Below are 17,432 nucleotides of genomic sequence, written 5' to 3'. Positions count from 1 at the left end.
GTAAGTAACAGAAGATCGATGTTTGTACGAGTCAGGTGCCGGCGTCTCCTCTTCCTACTCCTGTCCAGACTCTTCTCCTACATATTTTCTCATTTAAAAATCTCTTGGGTGAGCTTCCAATCTTTCTTGCTTCATACCAAAAATAAACTCATATTAAAACGGGAATTCCAAAAGGTGAATATTTATCAGTTCTTATCCTTCATAAAGATGGAGATGACACTGGCGGATCTCAGACCGACCAGTTGACTCCTTTGAATTATAATCATTTAGCATCCTATGAGCATGCATGAATAAAAACATCGGTGAAGACCGGAAGCCATTAGCCCACAAATCCACTCCACCAACATCTAATTACCATCATAGGCGTCCCACCATCAACAAGCTGTTCTCGTCATCATTGCAGCCAGTGAGCGGACGAGATATGTCTCATTGGCAACATTCGGCTGTTCTGCTCCAAAATCATAAAAGGTCGACTTTGCTATGTTTTAGTGGAAATTGTCTGCAGCTGAGTGTCCGACATTTTTCATCCTTCTCGTTATCCCTAACACGATCGCTCGCAGGTGTTTAAAAAGTTTTACCTGAATACTAATCAGTATTTTTGTACAGGAACGTGGTTGAGATGAACAATCAGAGCAGTTTCAGGTTTGAGTAGGATGAATCTTCCATTATTTATTATTATTTTTATTTATTTTTTATTTCTTTATTACTATTATTATTGTATTTTTATTTATACAGACAGGTAGGACTTTCTTTGTCACCTTAGATCCCTTACCTTGCACATGCTGTTCTCTAGACACTCGAATTACTTCACCTACATCCAAGTATTGACGCCATTGCTTGCTTGTTTAATATTGGTTTCTGTAGTCTTGGAGTGGATATGGGCTTGCAGGACGACTAATGAATAGCAATAAATATAAAATCTGGGGAAAAAGCGTCTATGTTTGTAGACTTCTTTACTGGTTAAGTGTAGCTTGATTAGTGACTGGCAGAACAGTTGTCTTCACAAGTAATTCCTGTTTAAATCGTCTGGCTGTTAAAGTAGAGAACTAATATTGTCTGTAGGGAATATGGGAAGAATGGGTGAGCACAGATCTTGAGATGCACTGTGGCTTCCCTCAGGCAACGATTTGGCGAGTGAAACCACATAAAAATAGTTTGTTTCTTCACACATTTCCAGATGGTAATCTCTCCTGCTCAGATAACAGACACACTCCTAGTGGGGTCAGCTGACATCTGACAAAAACAAAAGCTCTGTAAACTGTAAGTAAACCAGGTACGGTCTCTGAGCTTTGCCATCGAGCCTGTCTGACTGCATTCACAGAGAGGACCTGGTGTGGGACATTCATTGCAAACGTCGTTAAATTTACTCATTGATAACAAGTGTACAGCGAGCTGCACTTCGCGAACACAGGTGCAATTTAAATTCATATAATTTCCTTTTAAAGTGCAAGCAAACATGAACCTAGATTTTTTCCAGGTGCTAGGTGAAGACTGAGTTGCCTACCAAAGGTAAATTCTTTCTCTATTTAAAAAAAAAGCAACAGGACGTGGGTTAGTCAGACCTTTTAATGATTGTTTGCAACGATGGTCAAGTAAAACAGGAGTGATAAAAATAAATTACAAAATATCACTTTGTTATACCGATAGACACTAAAGTATGATATGTCAAGAAAATTATCCTCATCATATCTTTCGAAATTAAGATTTTATCAAACCTGAAATAGTCTCAAGACCAAATCTCTCTATTTAAGAATAATCATGCACTGCACTTGTCGGACGACGACTACGATGATGACGACGAATGATGATGATGATGATGATGATTTATTGATGATGATGATGATGATGATGAGATGCATGGGGATTGATATGAGGATGAGATTGATGTACTTTACGTTGAATGAATTTCTTACCCTGGTGGTGTCGAAACGTGGGGATGTATGCGGTAATCTCTGGTCTGATGCTATCGGTTTCAAGGGGCGCTGCAGGCCAGCACCTAGGATGTTGTCGCCAACCCCACACGACATTCCAGCTTTTTAGACCCTGAAAATGGTGCACAGGATAACAACTAACATGAAAAAGCTCACAGATACCTTCACGACAGGTCGCTAGATGAAGGCTTTGGCCAGTGAAGTGTTAATGACAATGCTGATGAGTGTTAATTTAAAGCTGTAACAGACCGCATTTGTTTCTTTGTGAGAGCTGAAAGTCAAGTGACCTGTTCATATTGTAGTAAAAAACTGTTTATTGTCATTGGTTTTGCAAATCAGTAATACTGGATTCATTGCTTTATCACACTTAACCGTTCAAATGTTAGAGTGTGTAGATGTTTACCTTGCACGTTACAGGAAGGAAAGAAAAGTGATGACGATACGACCAAAAAAATGTATATACCTACCTATCTCATGCAAATCTAATTCAAACACACTTTTTCTTAAAATTTACATCGGATTGTCTCACTTTTACTGCCCAGCTAATCGTTGTTGATGATGTGAGTCTACCCATGTAAAATGTGGCGCCATGATAATAAATGATGGCGTATCGATCTTTGAAGACCTGGAGGGTGAGCTCTCGAGTATGAAACGAAAGATTCGCAAGCGGAAGAAGGAATACTGTTCAAGACCACTAGTCCCGAAAATCCGTTGGCAGCGCCTGCTCCCAGCTTCAGACGAGTCTATAAAGTGCCAGCCAGATGTACCCGGGCAACCTGGACAGTTTTATTGCACGACCACGGGACAGAGTGGAGGCTCGACTCCATGTCTGGCTTTTGTTTCGGTCCTCTTTCAAATTTAGTGGCAGATGCAATGTCCTTATCGTGTATCCATTCTTCTTTTTACTCTTTACGACTGTTTTCTTCAATTCTTCTATCCACATATCATCAATGCTTCGTCCGTCAGCATGCCTCTCTCTCCAACCAAACTGTTTGGCTATGTTTTGGAGAAAACATTTTTCTTGTCCATTCTTAAGGGTCCTCATTTAATTTCGTCAGACTTCTCTGTAGTTTTTACTTTTTTTTAAAAATCTTTGTTCCTGTTGTACACGCGTTGTGCAGTTTGTGAACCGTAACCATGATTTGGTAATAACAATTAAACGAAGCTTCTGTCTTAAAGTGTGAGTAATTGGTGCTAATTACTAGCTCCACACAACTGGATACAAGATACACACTTGCAACCGCATACACAGAAATATTCACAACACAGACATCTCCAATGTCGACTGGATACGTCTACCTTGTGAAGCCAATGAGACAACCGAGATTGTTAATTAGGTGTTTCTGTGCAGAAACGATCTCATCATTTCAAATTATTTCTGTGCTTGGTAACATTGTAAATAGAAAGGAGATATTAACTCAAATCTGGGGGCATTTTTCCTCTAACTGTATTTAATCATTATAAAATATATTCCACCCTACCAGACCCTTACATACCAAGACCAAGAGACTACATTCGCGAGAAAAGGCGGCTTAGGAATATATTCTCTTTGTCAAGATGATTTTACTTATAGGATAACCAGAAAATCTCGTTTTTTTCGCCCCTGGCTGGAGACTATGACTGGGTTAAACACACAAATCACAGCGATTGCTGGTTGCCAGGCATCCACGTTTCAACGCAGGACTCCCGAGAAAGTCTCTTCTGCTTTCTTAATAAGTCTGGGGTTGCAAGCAGCTTTCTGCCTAATGAACCCTTATCGTGCTCAGGTCAGGCACTTGGTTATGGCTCAAGGTGTAAATTCTCTTAGTTTATCTAAGATGACACAGCGGTGACCCCTTCTCAAACCATCCGATGATTGCGCCCTCCGATAAATAAATCCCTTGTCGCTGAAGATGTCGGGTTGTCGTTGACTGAGGCGAGTGGAAGTTAGTTGTGGACACGATTTACACCCAGACACTAAGAACCAACCACATATTTGTAAATAACAATAAAGGGCCGGTCCCCCTTTTCAAGTTTCGGCATCCGCATCTGAGGTGAGTTTGGTAAGGGACTAGTTTTGGTAGAGGCAGATGATGGTGATGATGATGTTAATGACGATGACGACATAGAAGATAATGATAGTTACCTAGATAAAAGGTCGTGTTGTGATAGTTAATCACTTTTACGATGCAGTCGTCTTTTTCCCTGGCAAGTTTTCTGATCTGCTCTTTGGCATCCATGAGGTTGACCACCTGGAAGCAGAGAGGTCCTGGATGTTAGGACAATGAATGTTGTGCTTATGTTACTTGGCAAGCTATTTTCGTTTTAGTCTTGGCAGCTAGGAAACCATTTTAATATTCATTAATAACACAGCTTGGTGCCGCTTAGCACCTGCAATGGGACAGCATCAGATGCTCACATTCCACACTATCAACCCCTACACAACATATGGCTTTCCTCCAATGTTGACCCCATGACCTCTCTTGCATCAACACTAGAGGGGAAAATATGAAATATGTCAAGGAGTTTGTAGCCTGGATATATTTACCACAGAAAGTATTTATACGACAATATATCATGACCTTTTTACAATCAAAATAAAAATTAAATAATACATTTTAAAATGTAAACAGATTATTTTAGATAAACTGCTGTACATTTATGGTGTACACCAACACGGTTTGTACTTGTCTTTTACATATTCTTACTTGAGTCATGAAGGAAGGACTTCAGTCAACACAAAAGATTCTTTCTACAGACATTGCAAGAACAAAGATATGAGATGGAAGTTATGAACACAAAAAGCTAAAACAAAGATGTTTATTCACTATAGCTGTGTAGCAATTGTTAGGAGTTATATGATACTTACGCAAGGTTGTGAATTAGTGACAAATATTCAGAAACATATCAAGTTACACAAAGAAGCACAAACAAAACATGCAACAGAAAATTAAATAAAGAAAGGAAGGAACAAACAAACAGTGAGGAAGAGAGAAGACTTGAAAAATGAGTGCCCTCGCCAGTTCCTGACAGATAAGTCTGATTACTCCACAGACAGATGACTTATCTTCCTGAACATGCAATCAGCTAAACATGGGCTCACCTCTCTGCCCACAAAACACATAAAACAAACTTTCTGTGGACACACACGAAGATGTTACAAAATGTATCCTTCCAATAAAATAATCTGTGAAGCGAGTCGCTATCCGATGTCTAGACAAATTCATCTAGCAAGTGGAGTCTTGTTTTCCACAGCTTTTCCAATACCTCACCTTCGCTATTTTCTAAACTGGTAATAATAAGTAAATTGAGTGGGCAAGCAGCCAAAGTCACCGCCGAAAAGTGAATGAGTATCAGGAATTCTGTCTTCAAAGTTGTCACTTTGGGTAAAAGGAAAATAAATTCTGGAGCATATTTATAGAGCTTAGCCAAAACAACAACAACCACCAAAAACAAGCTAACAACCACCGCCCAAAATAATCAGGTCTAAAAAGTAAATACTGCCGAGCAGAAAAATCTATTAAATAAAGTGGCTACATGTGTGTGTGTATGTGTTCGTCTGTTTGTTAGTACAATGTGACAAGAATGTGGTCAGAGTATTTGTTTCGACTACGGCGCGGTCATAGATTGTGGTCAGCATCCATTGCCTTGTTTTTGTTTATTATCTTTACTCTTGTGACTCCAAATGAAAAATGAAGCTAATAAATAGTTGTAGTTTGAAATCGTACTGATGCATGTGCGTGTGTGTGGAAAAAGAAGGGAAGGAGAGAAATAAAGATGGAGGAACGGAGCGAGAGAATAGGAAACAGCGAGCAAGTAATATGGCGTCTTTTTTTCACAAAATCAGTGGCAGAAAAAAGACTCTGGGATAGGTCAAACACCCCGTTTATTTATCTGATAAACAACAAAAATCATTGCCATTCATATCGCTATAAAGTGCCTAAAAAGAATGGAATGTGAAGGGCGGAAAGAAAAACAGACTGAAATGACAGATTAGTCACGTGATGACTAGTTTAACAGCTTGCTGCTGGGCAAATGTTCCATTATGCTCAGTTCATGCCAGACAGGCCTTCAAACCACTCTCTACAGCCATCAAGATGAAAAGTATTATTTACGAACATGAAAGCTAGCCCTGGGCTGGTGTGATTGTCAGGTCTCGAACCTGACTCCCCGGCTTCATGGGCGTCGACTTCGGTAAGTCTGGTGTGACTAGTCGACCTGCCACTTGAGACCGGGGACTCGTTTTCACTACAAGCCAACGGAATTATTTTCAAGTTGAAAAAAAGTATTTGACTAAAGTTCTAACAACATACACCAGCTCTTAAGCCTGATCGGTCTACAAAAGACTTCGGTCTCGTTCTGACAGTTCTAGAACTAGTTGTTGGACTTCATTCATTGGATCGTCCAGACCAGATCCTTCGACTTCGCTCTTATCCTTGCCATCCATGTCTGAGACAGAGAGGCCTCTGGGTAGGACAATTATTCAGCAAACACAGGAATCAAAGTGACCAATGGCTGTGTTCACAGATTGTAGAGTCTCGTTGGCATAGCAACAGACGCTGGTCAAACATGTTCCAGGATGATGAAGCAATCTGATTTTAAGCTTATCTTTATCGTCAACATGATTACGATGACAATAGGCAATGCTGCAGGAAAAGGAAACCTTAATTAAAGTTTCTTTTCAAATGTGTGTTAGTGTGCTCTCGCTGTCTGCATTGAATTTGTCTGAAGAAAACAGGTGAACATTCTAGATACAGTGAACGGGTAATACACATGCCAATACTCTACATGAACTGAATGGTAAACATCAGCATGAACATGGCCTAACTCGATGAAGGAACACAGGAACATGACATGAACTAAATGATGAACATACCTTTAAGCATTATATGTGTACATTTGTATGAAAATTATATTAGGAGGGTAAATCTACACACAAACTTAACGTAGCCTTGTCTCTCCAAGATTAATAATTAATAATTAATAAGTTCCAAGACCAGACGGTCTGAAAGGATGGGTGCTCAAGTCCTGCAATGGTAATCATATGAGTGTGTTGAATGTGACTGTATTTTGTTTAATTCATTATTATTGAGAGCTCCCAACAAAGGAAAATTCCATCTCTTTTGTAAACAGAATTAGCATCTTCGAGGTCAGAATAAGTCTTTTCCAGAACAGTAACCCGTAAACACAAACAAAGATGTACTAAGTCGCAGTCGATTAAATTACTCTCATGACACAAGTAATAAAATCTATTTGCAGGAAATTATTCACAAAAGGATGACAAAGATAAAAGTGCAGACACGCTGACACTCAGACAGACTGCCCGACAGGCGAATTTAACAGCGGGTACGCGCATGCGCAGACACCTATAAAGGCCAAGGGAGGCTAGCAGCGAACACCTCTCTATTACAGAAGGAGAGAATCGCTAAAGCCGCCATTAAAGTCCTCCCTCGTTTTATTGGCTTATACTAAGGCGCGTGGTTTGGGCCACAAAACTCTCGCCTATCAGATGGGACTCCCTTCGTTAGCCCTGTATGCCAGGCTCGAGCTGAGAGTTGATTTACGATGTTTGGTGGAATCATCCAGAAACGTTCCTGGACGTCTTCTTCACAGCAACTCGCCGGGGTTCGGACCCAATGTAAGCCACAGAAATATCAAGGGAGGACGATACGCAAACAAACTCAAAGCAATCAGAAGGGATTGATTTAATAAAAAAAAAATAAGTCCTGCACATCTCGTTGGCCCTGCACACTCAATGAATGCCACACACATTTTAAATTGTCTATGATTCCTGCTTTGCTTGAATATCCACACACGCTCTTGTAGAATGTCTTATCAGGGATCTTCAGGACACAAACTTGCATTTCTTCGTTTACTTGGTACAGCAGCACTTTGCCAATATGTTTCCTGAATAAACGAGGATTTAGAAACAGAACGGGTCAGTTGTTTTGTGGATGTCTGCTGGTAAAGTCAGTATATATAAACATGGAGTAAACTACTAGTCATGTGCAGATTTTTATAGGTAAAGCTAACAGATATTTAATACTTCCTCAAACCTGGGTAAATATTCCTCTTCCGTTATCGAGTTGCACACCTAAGAAGATCCCAGTCCTTTGGATCCAGTGAACAGGGTTAGAAAAGCAAGTTGCAAGGTGAGCACAGGTGGGATTAAAACACAGGAGTTCCAACTCGGAGAAATGACGGTTCGATACCCGCGTGATGCACTGAACTTTCTTTGGTCGACTCAGTTGTCGGAAATAGGTAACTGGTTTTATAGAGGGTTGAGAAAGATGTATGAGTATGATAGCAAGAAAGAGATGATGAGTACCACCCTGTCAAATAACTGGCTCTGTTATCTCTAACATCTTACTCCCAAATAACTGTAAAACTATTTTTATCCTTTATCCTGAAAAGTACAGGAATCCCCTTCACCTAAAAAGCGTGCAACAGAGACAGCCAAAATTTACTCAGATTTTGAAAAAGTGGATAACATAAACAATGGAGACTCCTGATGATTTGTGTGCGCGTCCTGTTAGTGCAGCAGCTGAGGTGAGCGACTGCTGTGAGGCTTCCAGCTGAGGAAGGGTTGATGGAGGACTAAAATGTGACCAGTTAGACAGCACACTGCTGCCTTCAGCCGTCGTTTGTGCCAGATGGTAGGGGAAATAAAAGAACCATAGAAATGCACCCCTGCACAGGTTATTAGAGAAGCAAGACGGAAAGAAGAAAAGAAGAACAACTAAAAAGAAAATAATGTTTCAAGGAACGTAATTACAACGAATGATTACTTTGGGCGTGGAGAAAGCGTGAGAGTCTGTTAGGCACGATGGACTCACTCACTCACTCACTCACGCACGCACTCACTCACTCACTCACTCACTCACTCACTCACTCACTCACTCACTCACTCACTCACTCACTCACTCACTCACTCACTCACTCACTCACTCACTCACTCACTCACTCACTCACCACTCACTCACTCACTCACTCACTCACTCACTCACTCACTCACTCACTCACTCACTCACTCACTCACTCACTCACTCACTCACTCACTCACTCCAGGTTCACTTCAATGACAAAGGTGGCGCTGTAGGAATGCGCAGGATAGTGTAGGAGGAATTTCTGTGACAGAAGTCCTCCCCATCGAACAAAGCAGTCCGTTTCTAAAGACAGACAAACACATTTACAAACTAAAACTGTTGATTGCGTTTCTCTCCTCCAAAGATTTTGTTTTTCTTTCACATTGATGTCATTCCATTTAATCTCGAGGAGTGCTAATACCGCTGATTAGTTTAACCGCCCACCCGACCGTTCACAGGCCAAGAACAAAAATTGGACAAAGTCTTCTGTAGCCATACCATCAAGATGGAGGCAGGTAGGGAAAGCAGGGTTTAATGTGATGTTGAAACAATTACCGTTACATCTGATGCAAGTCAACGAGTGCACGGCCATCACACAGTGTCTCATTAGCACCGTCTCTCTTCAAATCGTTTTCTTTTCTAACGGAAGCTGCAACTGCTTTTAAACAAACGTTAGCCTGGTGCCGGGGAGGTCTTTAACAGGATTAACACCTACTGGTCCTGAGAGATGATAACACTCAATCTGCATCCTGCCTTTGTGCTGAGCTGGCAATCTGTGGGTGTGCTTTGTTCCCTTATGGCGGTTTGAATGAAAAATTACAGCCGTCGACGAGGAAGATGGCTCCCTCTATCACCACTAGGGAAATAAAACATTTGCTAAACATTGGCTAAACATTTGCTGGACATTGGCCAAACATTGGCAACAACAAGGAATTGTCTGAATTTGCACCGTGCAACTTCTTTCTTTAAATTGTTTAAATTCAAATATAATTTTAACATAATTTCTTTACATTACATGTTTGAAAGGTGTAACATGGAAATATGCGTAAAATATGTATATTCTCATTTTTATAAACATCAAAGCTCAATGAGGATGTAGTGCGACATCAACCCATTATTCAATCCATCACAAGATGGAAGGGACAGAAGATGAAAGCATGGAGACTGCACGTTGTCTACGACGGATGTGACTCACTGACAAAAACATTTTATTCATGAAGACGTTGGCGGAGGAATTACAAAGATGTCAACGGCAATGACACTGAAGAGAATCCACAGCCGACAAGGGACGGAGAGTTATCCCGCTTGAGCTCATCCTGTTGCCTAGCGTCATCTCGGACTTAGCGAGTTGTCTCATCCAATTTCCGCTTCTTCCTTCTCTGGGTGGACCGTTGTCAGGTGAAATCATAGAAAGACTTTTCTGAGGTCTACTTTATTGCGCCTGTGCTTTGTCTCTAGTAACAATTCCTGACTTCATCTTACCTTTCATCTCTATTGTTATCTTCATCTGCTTCACAAGGTATTTTCCAGTCAAGATACAACCCATTTCTTGCTTTTGATTTTAAAACAATAATTTTTTTATTTATTAAAAAATTTAAAAGTTGTACATGATAGTATCATGTCCAACTTTTAAATTAATTAATTTAAATTAATTTAAAAAAACTGATTTATCCACCTGTAGATCAAGCTCTATGCCATCTTCTCTCTTCAAAATTTAGGGAAAGCACAATTTAATCCACAACCCACGATCATTTAATTATGGTGCCAGCGGAAATATTTTTCTAAATCAGATATGAAGTTTATCTCTGTAGTCCTAGGGAATTTTTAAGTGAATTATGTCTCATATAAATAATTAGGGGGGGGGGTAATATTTACGAGGAAAGTAAATAAATTAAGAACAACCACCGTTTTCGTACAGACGTTGTGTAAATATCAAAGCCAAATTAAGATAATTGTGCAGACAGTAAGCGTCTGGAAGCAGGGAGGGGGATGCCATTCCTCTGACAGGTGTATGTTGCCATCAGACTCCGAGACTGTGCGATAGTTTCAGGTGAGCAGCGTGTGTGCTGTGATCAGATTATCGCCGACATCGTCTCGGTCTCACCGACGTGAACGAGTCTTTCCGAGATTTACACATCCCAGTGTTAGGCCGAGAACGAGACTTGAGAGAGAGAAGGAGAGATAAAGAAGTGCTGGAGTCTAAAAGGGAAAATAGAAGCATCTGCTATCAGACCTGAAAACAGCTTTGTCCTGCAGTAACTATAGCAACCAATGAAGGATAGCAGCTAGGATACTCACGTGACGTTTCTTGCATGAGAAACAGAAGATTTGATTCTGGAAATTTCACGATGTCAGCTGTGACAGTTTAAAAGTAGGGAGCCCTGTCCATTTTTCAAAGCGGAATATGATATTTTCTCATCATCTGAGTATAACGATCAGAACCGTTCCTGTAAGGCATGGGTGGGTTTGTAAATGGAAATGGTTTGAATACTCTGCTGCAATCAATTTTCAATTCAGAAGCAGACGATGAACATCACAAGCAATCTGTGCTGAAGGCGTTTTCCTTTTTCTGAATACCGCAGCTGATTTTTTCTGTTGAAATTCGCGACAAGCCTCAATATAAGAAGAAAAACTACAGATTACACTTTAAACAGCACTTTAAATGCAATTTGTTGCACAAAGACAGGGGCGCTTTGACATAAAATATTAAATGAAAGCGAAATAAGTAGAGGACATAAAGAAAATAAACTAAATAAGTACAAAAGGCAAGTCCATAAAAGAACTCTCTCTGATTTTTGCCTATGATGTCCATTCGTCGAAGAATTCTTTATAGTTTTAAGCAAAGAACACCGGCCTGGGGCTCTAGGACAATATTTAGCAGGTCCTTCAATCAAGAACTAAGCTTCTGATTTAGAGAGGAATGCAATGAGCGTGAATTTTTTCCACTTAATTTGGTTTAAAAATAAATAAAAGAAAGTATCAACTGCAAAAATATAAGAACTGGGATTTTTTGGTAATTGCTTGGCAGAGCATGTGAGCAAAAACTAGCGATAGCTTTATATTCTATTACACGAAAGACATATTACAAATAATTTCTATACTACTTTCTCATTAAAACATGTCAAGGTAATTAGAGTTAATACGAATTACTAGAGTTACTATGTACCATGAAGGTTAGTGTACTAACAAGAAAAGATAAAAAGAGATAAAGGTATAGACGGGTCAAGAAATACAAATAAAATTGAAAGAAGATTGAAAACGATGATGCTGATGAACGATGATAATGGCAGTTTGTCAAGGACCAACTGATTGTCAGATAAGAAACTCGCGTGTATGTTGGGTAGCTTGACTGAAATACCGAACTGAATATTTTCAGTTTTAATGAGATGAATAGTTCCAGCAACAGCTGGCAGGTAGTGGAGTCTGGCACTCGCTAGATGCCGATAAACCTTGTCTTTTATTGAGATGATGGATCAGGCAACTAGCAGAAAAAACGATGTGAGCATGAGAATACAGACAGAAGGTAGAAGAGGAAAAAAGCAAAGGAAGGCAAGAATTGAAAGAAAGAAAGGACGGGAAGAAAATCAGAAAGAAATGAAAAAAGAAAGAAATGAATAGAAGGAAGGATTTGAAAAAAGTGAGAGAAAGAACAACAATCATTAGTGGAAGTTGTGTTATACCAAACACAGTGGTCCTGACAGCTGTGTAAAGTCTCCAGTAAATGTATAGGATTTTCACTTTTGTAGTTGTAATGTGTGGAAATGTCTTTTCTGGCAAAGTGGAGGCATTATAACTTTTCTCTGGAGCTTTTTCATTCTTAGCTCGGTGAAGAATGAACTAGAGAGAGCGAAACACAATATGAAGGCGTTCACAGTCCACAAACAACATGATAAAATGTTAAGTCTATGAAACTATTTCAGAAAAACACAGCCCGTCCATTCACATCACACATTTCTGGATTACTTACTTACATAACCTGCTCCACACTTACTCCGACAAACCTGTGTTACATGAATACCCGTGGAGCCCATTTATTTCAGGGTACCTTCAGTTTGCTGGCTCTGGCTTCGTCCTGACGCCATCACCTTGGTAACGACTATTACGCCGAGACGGTCACCCCGGGACTCCAGATAATACGGGTGGTAACTACCCTTGGTGTAAACTAATTGTGTGAAGCCATGCATGGCAACGGTTCTCTGTGGAGCGTCTTTCTCCAGATTTGATTATTTCGCCGGAAGTGACATCAGAAATCGGTCGAGGATTGGAGAGCTGCACCGAAGTTGCAGGAAATGAGATTTAGTATTACAGTCTGCTCGTGCATGAGGGAACCCGAGTTTGCTCAGATCGCTGTGACCCAGAAATGTGTGATGTGAATGGAAGATGTGTTTATACTGTAAAATACTTGTGAAGAGGAGACAAAACAGACAAACTGACACACTGCTTCATGTCAGTTGTATATACTTGTGACTGATGCCTAATTATTTTGAAACAAATGCAGATGCAGGTGCATATTTGTTCATACCTCTTTACAGTTTTATATACACATCTATGTAAGGCGATATACGTATGTACAAATTATTCATATATATGTATATCGGCACTGCTGTATACCCTTCTTCCCTAGCTTTATGATAAACACTTTTCTCTCGGAAAATATTTACTGATGCAGCAAATATTTGTTCACATCTACAACTGTGAAGGAAGTTCTACAAATTCACTGTCTCCTTCAGACTTGTCACCCCCGGCGTGAGAGGTTATCGGAGCATGGGCCATGGTTTACACGTGTACTTAGAATGAGATACGAGGTACTAAGATGGAACTGCTGACTTCTCATGTCTTGCCCATAGTTTTATACTCCTAGCGCAGACGACCGAAATGTCAAAGGGCACCGAGTCACAAATGTTTGCAGTTGAGTAGTCAGTGAAAGGGAGACGACTCTCACAGTCTCTTTATACCTCTACACATAGAAGGATTCAATTCAATTCAATTCAATTCAATTTAACTTTATTATCTCACTAGGAGAAATTAAAAGACGTGGTAAAACAACTGGCTGATAATAAAACTTATAATAAAACTTAATAACAACTTAATTCCACTCAACTATCATCTCACACAAACACCTACAGTCCATGTAATACCCGACTAATAAGAACACTAAAACTATATTCCCAAAACCACACACCCACACCCTCACACTCACAAATCCTTCCAACACTTATTCAGTAATACAACAGACTGGTGTATAAAACTATTCCGAGAACGGGCAGTGGAAGCTCTGGGTACAATAAAACGTCTCTTGGACGGAAGAAGGTTATAATATTGAGCTAAAACATGTGTTCTATCTTTCGCAATCGCTCTCGCTTTCCGTACTACTCGCCTCGCATACAACTCACTCAGACACTCCTGCTTCTCCCCAATCACCTTCCCACTCACACTCACAACTCTATCTAACACATTCCTATTACTAGCTCTCAATCCTCCATACCAACATAAAAATCCAAATGTCAGCACAGACTCAAGAAAACATCTATAAAAAGCACTTAAAACCTTTTTGTTGACATCCAGGGAACGGAGTTTTTGTAGACAGTACAATCGAGATTGACATTTTATGAATAACCTCAGTATTGTGTTAAAAGTGAGTTTGTCGTCAATCACAGTTCCTAAATATTTGTACTGATCAACACGTTCAACCTTGGCACCATCAATATGGAGGTCAGGGATAACAGTGCTCTTGCGTCTGAAATCAATCACCAGCTCTTTGTTTTCTTTACATTTAGATCAAGATAGTTTTCTTTGCACCAGTTATGAAATTTATCTACTGCATCAACATAGACAGAGTGTGAGTTTGAGAGGTCTAGGAGAGCAGCATCATCAGAGTATTTAATCAAGAGAGATGAATCAGTGCCACGACAGTCATTGGTATAGAGGGTGAAGATTACAGGCGAGAGACATGTACCCTGAGGGCTCCCAACAGATGTATTTCTGGAAGAGGAGAGTGCATGCTGGAAACAGACTGTCTGGGAACGTTTTACCAGAAAGTTAACAACCCATAGGATGAGTTTGGGGCTGACATCAAGTTTCAGAAGTTTCAGAGCTAACAGATGAGGCTGTATAGTATTAAATGCAGAAGAAAAATCAATAAAAAGAATGTGTACATAGGAGCCAGACCTGTCTAAGTGAGAGTATGCATTGTGCAGAAGAGTGAGTGTGGCATCGTCAGTGGATCTGTGCTGTTTGTATGCAAATTGAAAGGGATCGAGGTGTTGTTGTGTCTGTGAGATAAGTGTGCGAAGGATGATGCGTTCGAAGCATTTCATAACAATAGAGGTCAATGCCACGGGCCTGTAATCATTTAGTTCAATCAAGATGTGTGCATATATAAATATTCTCAGGTGAGACATCGAGGGAGAGTGAGAAGGAGAGAGACTATTACTTCCCGAGTGACGTACACCATGAGGTGCGTGCAAGTCACGAGGGTGTCGCGTCACGCCGGAAGAAAACGTTTATGAAGTCAAGAAGTTCAAGGTTCAGGCGATGAAGGTGGATGATGGCCTCTGGGATAAATACAGTGCATTGCGTCATTTAAGATTGACGTCATCACACCTTTGACGTCAGTCTCGCTAACAAATGGCTTGTCTGGGAGAAATGGCGTGAAAGATGAGGCTCTGTTTGGGATGTGAGACCCAGCAAATAAAGCAGAAGGTCTGAATAATCTGTATTAACTCAACCGCGAATGAAAGGAAGAAAAAGCAAGAGAGAGAGAGATAAGGAGAGAAAGAGAAAAATAGGAACATTTCAAGCATGTTTGTGCTGAGAAGGGAGGAAAAGAAAGAAGTGCTGACAGAATCTGTTATTGAATGTGTTTCAATGTTGTTTTTATCAGGAAACATCAACAGCACGAAAGCCGTTGATAAGAAAGTATGTCAGACATTAATATTAACAAATCCACTTCACAAAGTGGAACAAATTCAGTCTGTGATCTTTCTCTTTTCTCCATTTGTCTTTATTTGTTCTTTGGTTTCGACGTTCCTGTTGTGTAAGAGGTCATCTTGACATTCTCATTTCATTAAAAGACAGATGACCTATAACCTCATGGTAAAACCGTCACCCACTCACCCATCGCCATGTATGCAACTGCCGAAACCCTCACCTCCTCCATCATCCGGATAGCCAATGAGTAACCATTTAGTCGTCCATCTCCGACAGAAATACAGAGCAGGAAGAGCCTTGGAATCAACAGAATCAACAAACGAATCTCTAGCGTGCATCCATTCCTTTCCATTCCTGCTGCAGTCGGATTAAAAAATATAAAAAAATAAAATCAGTCGTAACAGGGCATCCTCTTCCATCACTCCCACGCAGCCCCAGCCTCCCTGCAAATGTCGATTCCTAAAGTCTGGAGTCCGCGAAGGACCAAAGGCCGAGGCGCCGGCCAAGATGCAATTCTCCAGTAAAGAAATCCATAACTCAGTGAGTGAGGTCTCTAAGTATTCCCTCCACGTGCTAATTGGCTTCATTAGCTTCTTTACCAGCAGTCGGAGGGACCTTTTAGTTGCAACCCAATGCCAGTGTCATTGTGTCATAAACCAAGCAGTCCTGCTGATTAGCATGGAACACGATTTGTTTGAGTTCCACGAGTCTGGGTTCTACTCGAGCTGTGTGAGCAAAACGATCTTCAAGTAGAAGGGTGATTAGAGATAAAACTGAAATTAACTTCGACTGATCCTTTCAGATCAAAGGCAATGAGATGGAGGGGAAAATAAGTGTGATGACACTTTGGTTTGGCTCTTTTCTTTCTTTTTTACTTTCTTCCGTCTTCAATTCTGCCGTAGCAACAGAAGTGTAAAAAATAATGTGAATTGGATATTCATAATCCAAGCTTCGAGAATCAAAGATATATTACCTTTTTTATTCTCTTTCCTTCATTCGTTCTTTCCCACAAACATGGCTTTAGTGGCAGAGCACCCAGTAGAGGATTATTGAACCTATATACTCGAGGAAACGAGAATTTCTAGTTCTCCGACACGAATAACACCTCCATCTTCATCAACGTTTACTGACTCGTCTCTATGTTGCAATCTCTCTCACTAGCTGTTGCCATGACGATGCAAGGACCACGTCTTCACTTAACAGTCCAGACTTGATACCTTCCTGTCATATTGGTGTGAATAGGATTCAATCCTCCATTTAAGAATTTCCACTTCCTAATTCACACTAATTGATGATATTTAGAGAAGGCGCTCATGTAGTTTTCTATGAGTACCAACAATGTTTCTTGTAAATTCTTTCATACATATTTTATTTCTAAAGATTTTTTCAGAATAATCGCTCAGACGACTCACAAATATCATACATAGCTTCATTTATTTTTATTTTGTGTGTGTGGGCACGTGTGAGTTTAACAACTATTTCAGCCGTAAATGCCATTATAATTGCTTTTTCAGGCATGAACATATTCCACAAGACATTATGAGAAGAAGCGATTAATCATGTTTGAAACCTTTTTGTGAAACTTGTTTGATGCTTGCATCGGAATTGTTCAGGCGTGTAATTACTCTCTAATGAGAAGCTTTGCTGTCACCCGAGAAAAAAGAAAAGATTAAAGGGGAAAACCCGGCGATATAATGACACAATAAACAGTGTTGGGGGGTTGGAC

General features: G+C 40.2%; 1 long non-coding RNA gene across 1 annotated transcript in view; it reads right to left on the bottom strand.

Moving 5' to 3' along the window:
* Positions 1 to 2,022: 2,022 nt before the first annotated feature.
* The window catches only part of LOC112565398, a 28,474-nt gene continuing 13,064 nt past the window's right edge, over positions 2,023 to 17,432 (bottom strand). Inside the window, exons 2-3 of the long non-coding RNA XR_003099396.1 lie at positions 4,057 to 4,162; positions 2,023 to 2,043 (exon numbers count right to left, since the gene is read on the bottom strand). This is a non-coding gene — a long non-coding RNA (uncharacterized LOC112565398). The remainder of the gene's footprint in view (positions 2,044 to 4,056; positions 4,163 to 17,432) is intronic.

The sequence above is a fragment of the Pomacea canaliculata genome, linkage group LG5 (genome assembly GCF_003073045.1).
Source record: "Pomacea canaliculata isolate SZHN2017 linkage group LG5, ASM307304v1, whole genome shotgun sequence".
In the NCBI taxonomy this organism is placed as follows: Eukaryota; Metazoa; Mollusca; class Gastropoda; order Architaenioglossa; family Ampullariidae; genus Pomacea; species Pomacea canaliculata.
This window is presented reverse-complemented; position numbering and strand designations above follow the sequence as displayed.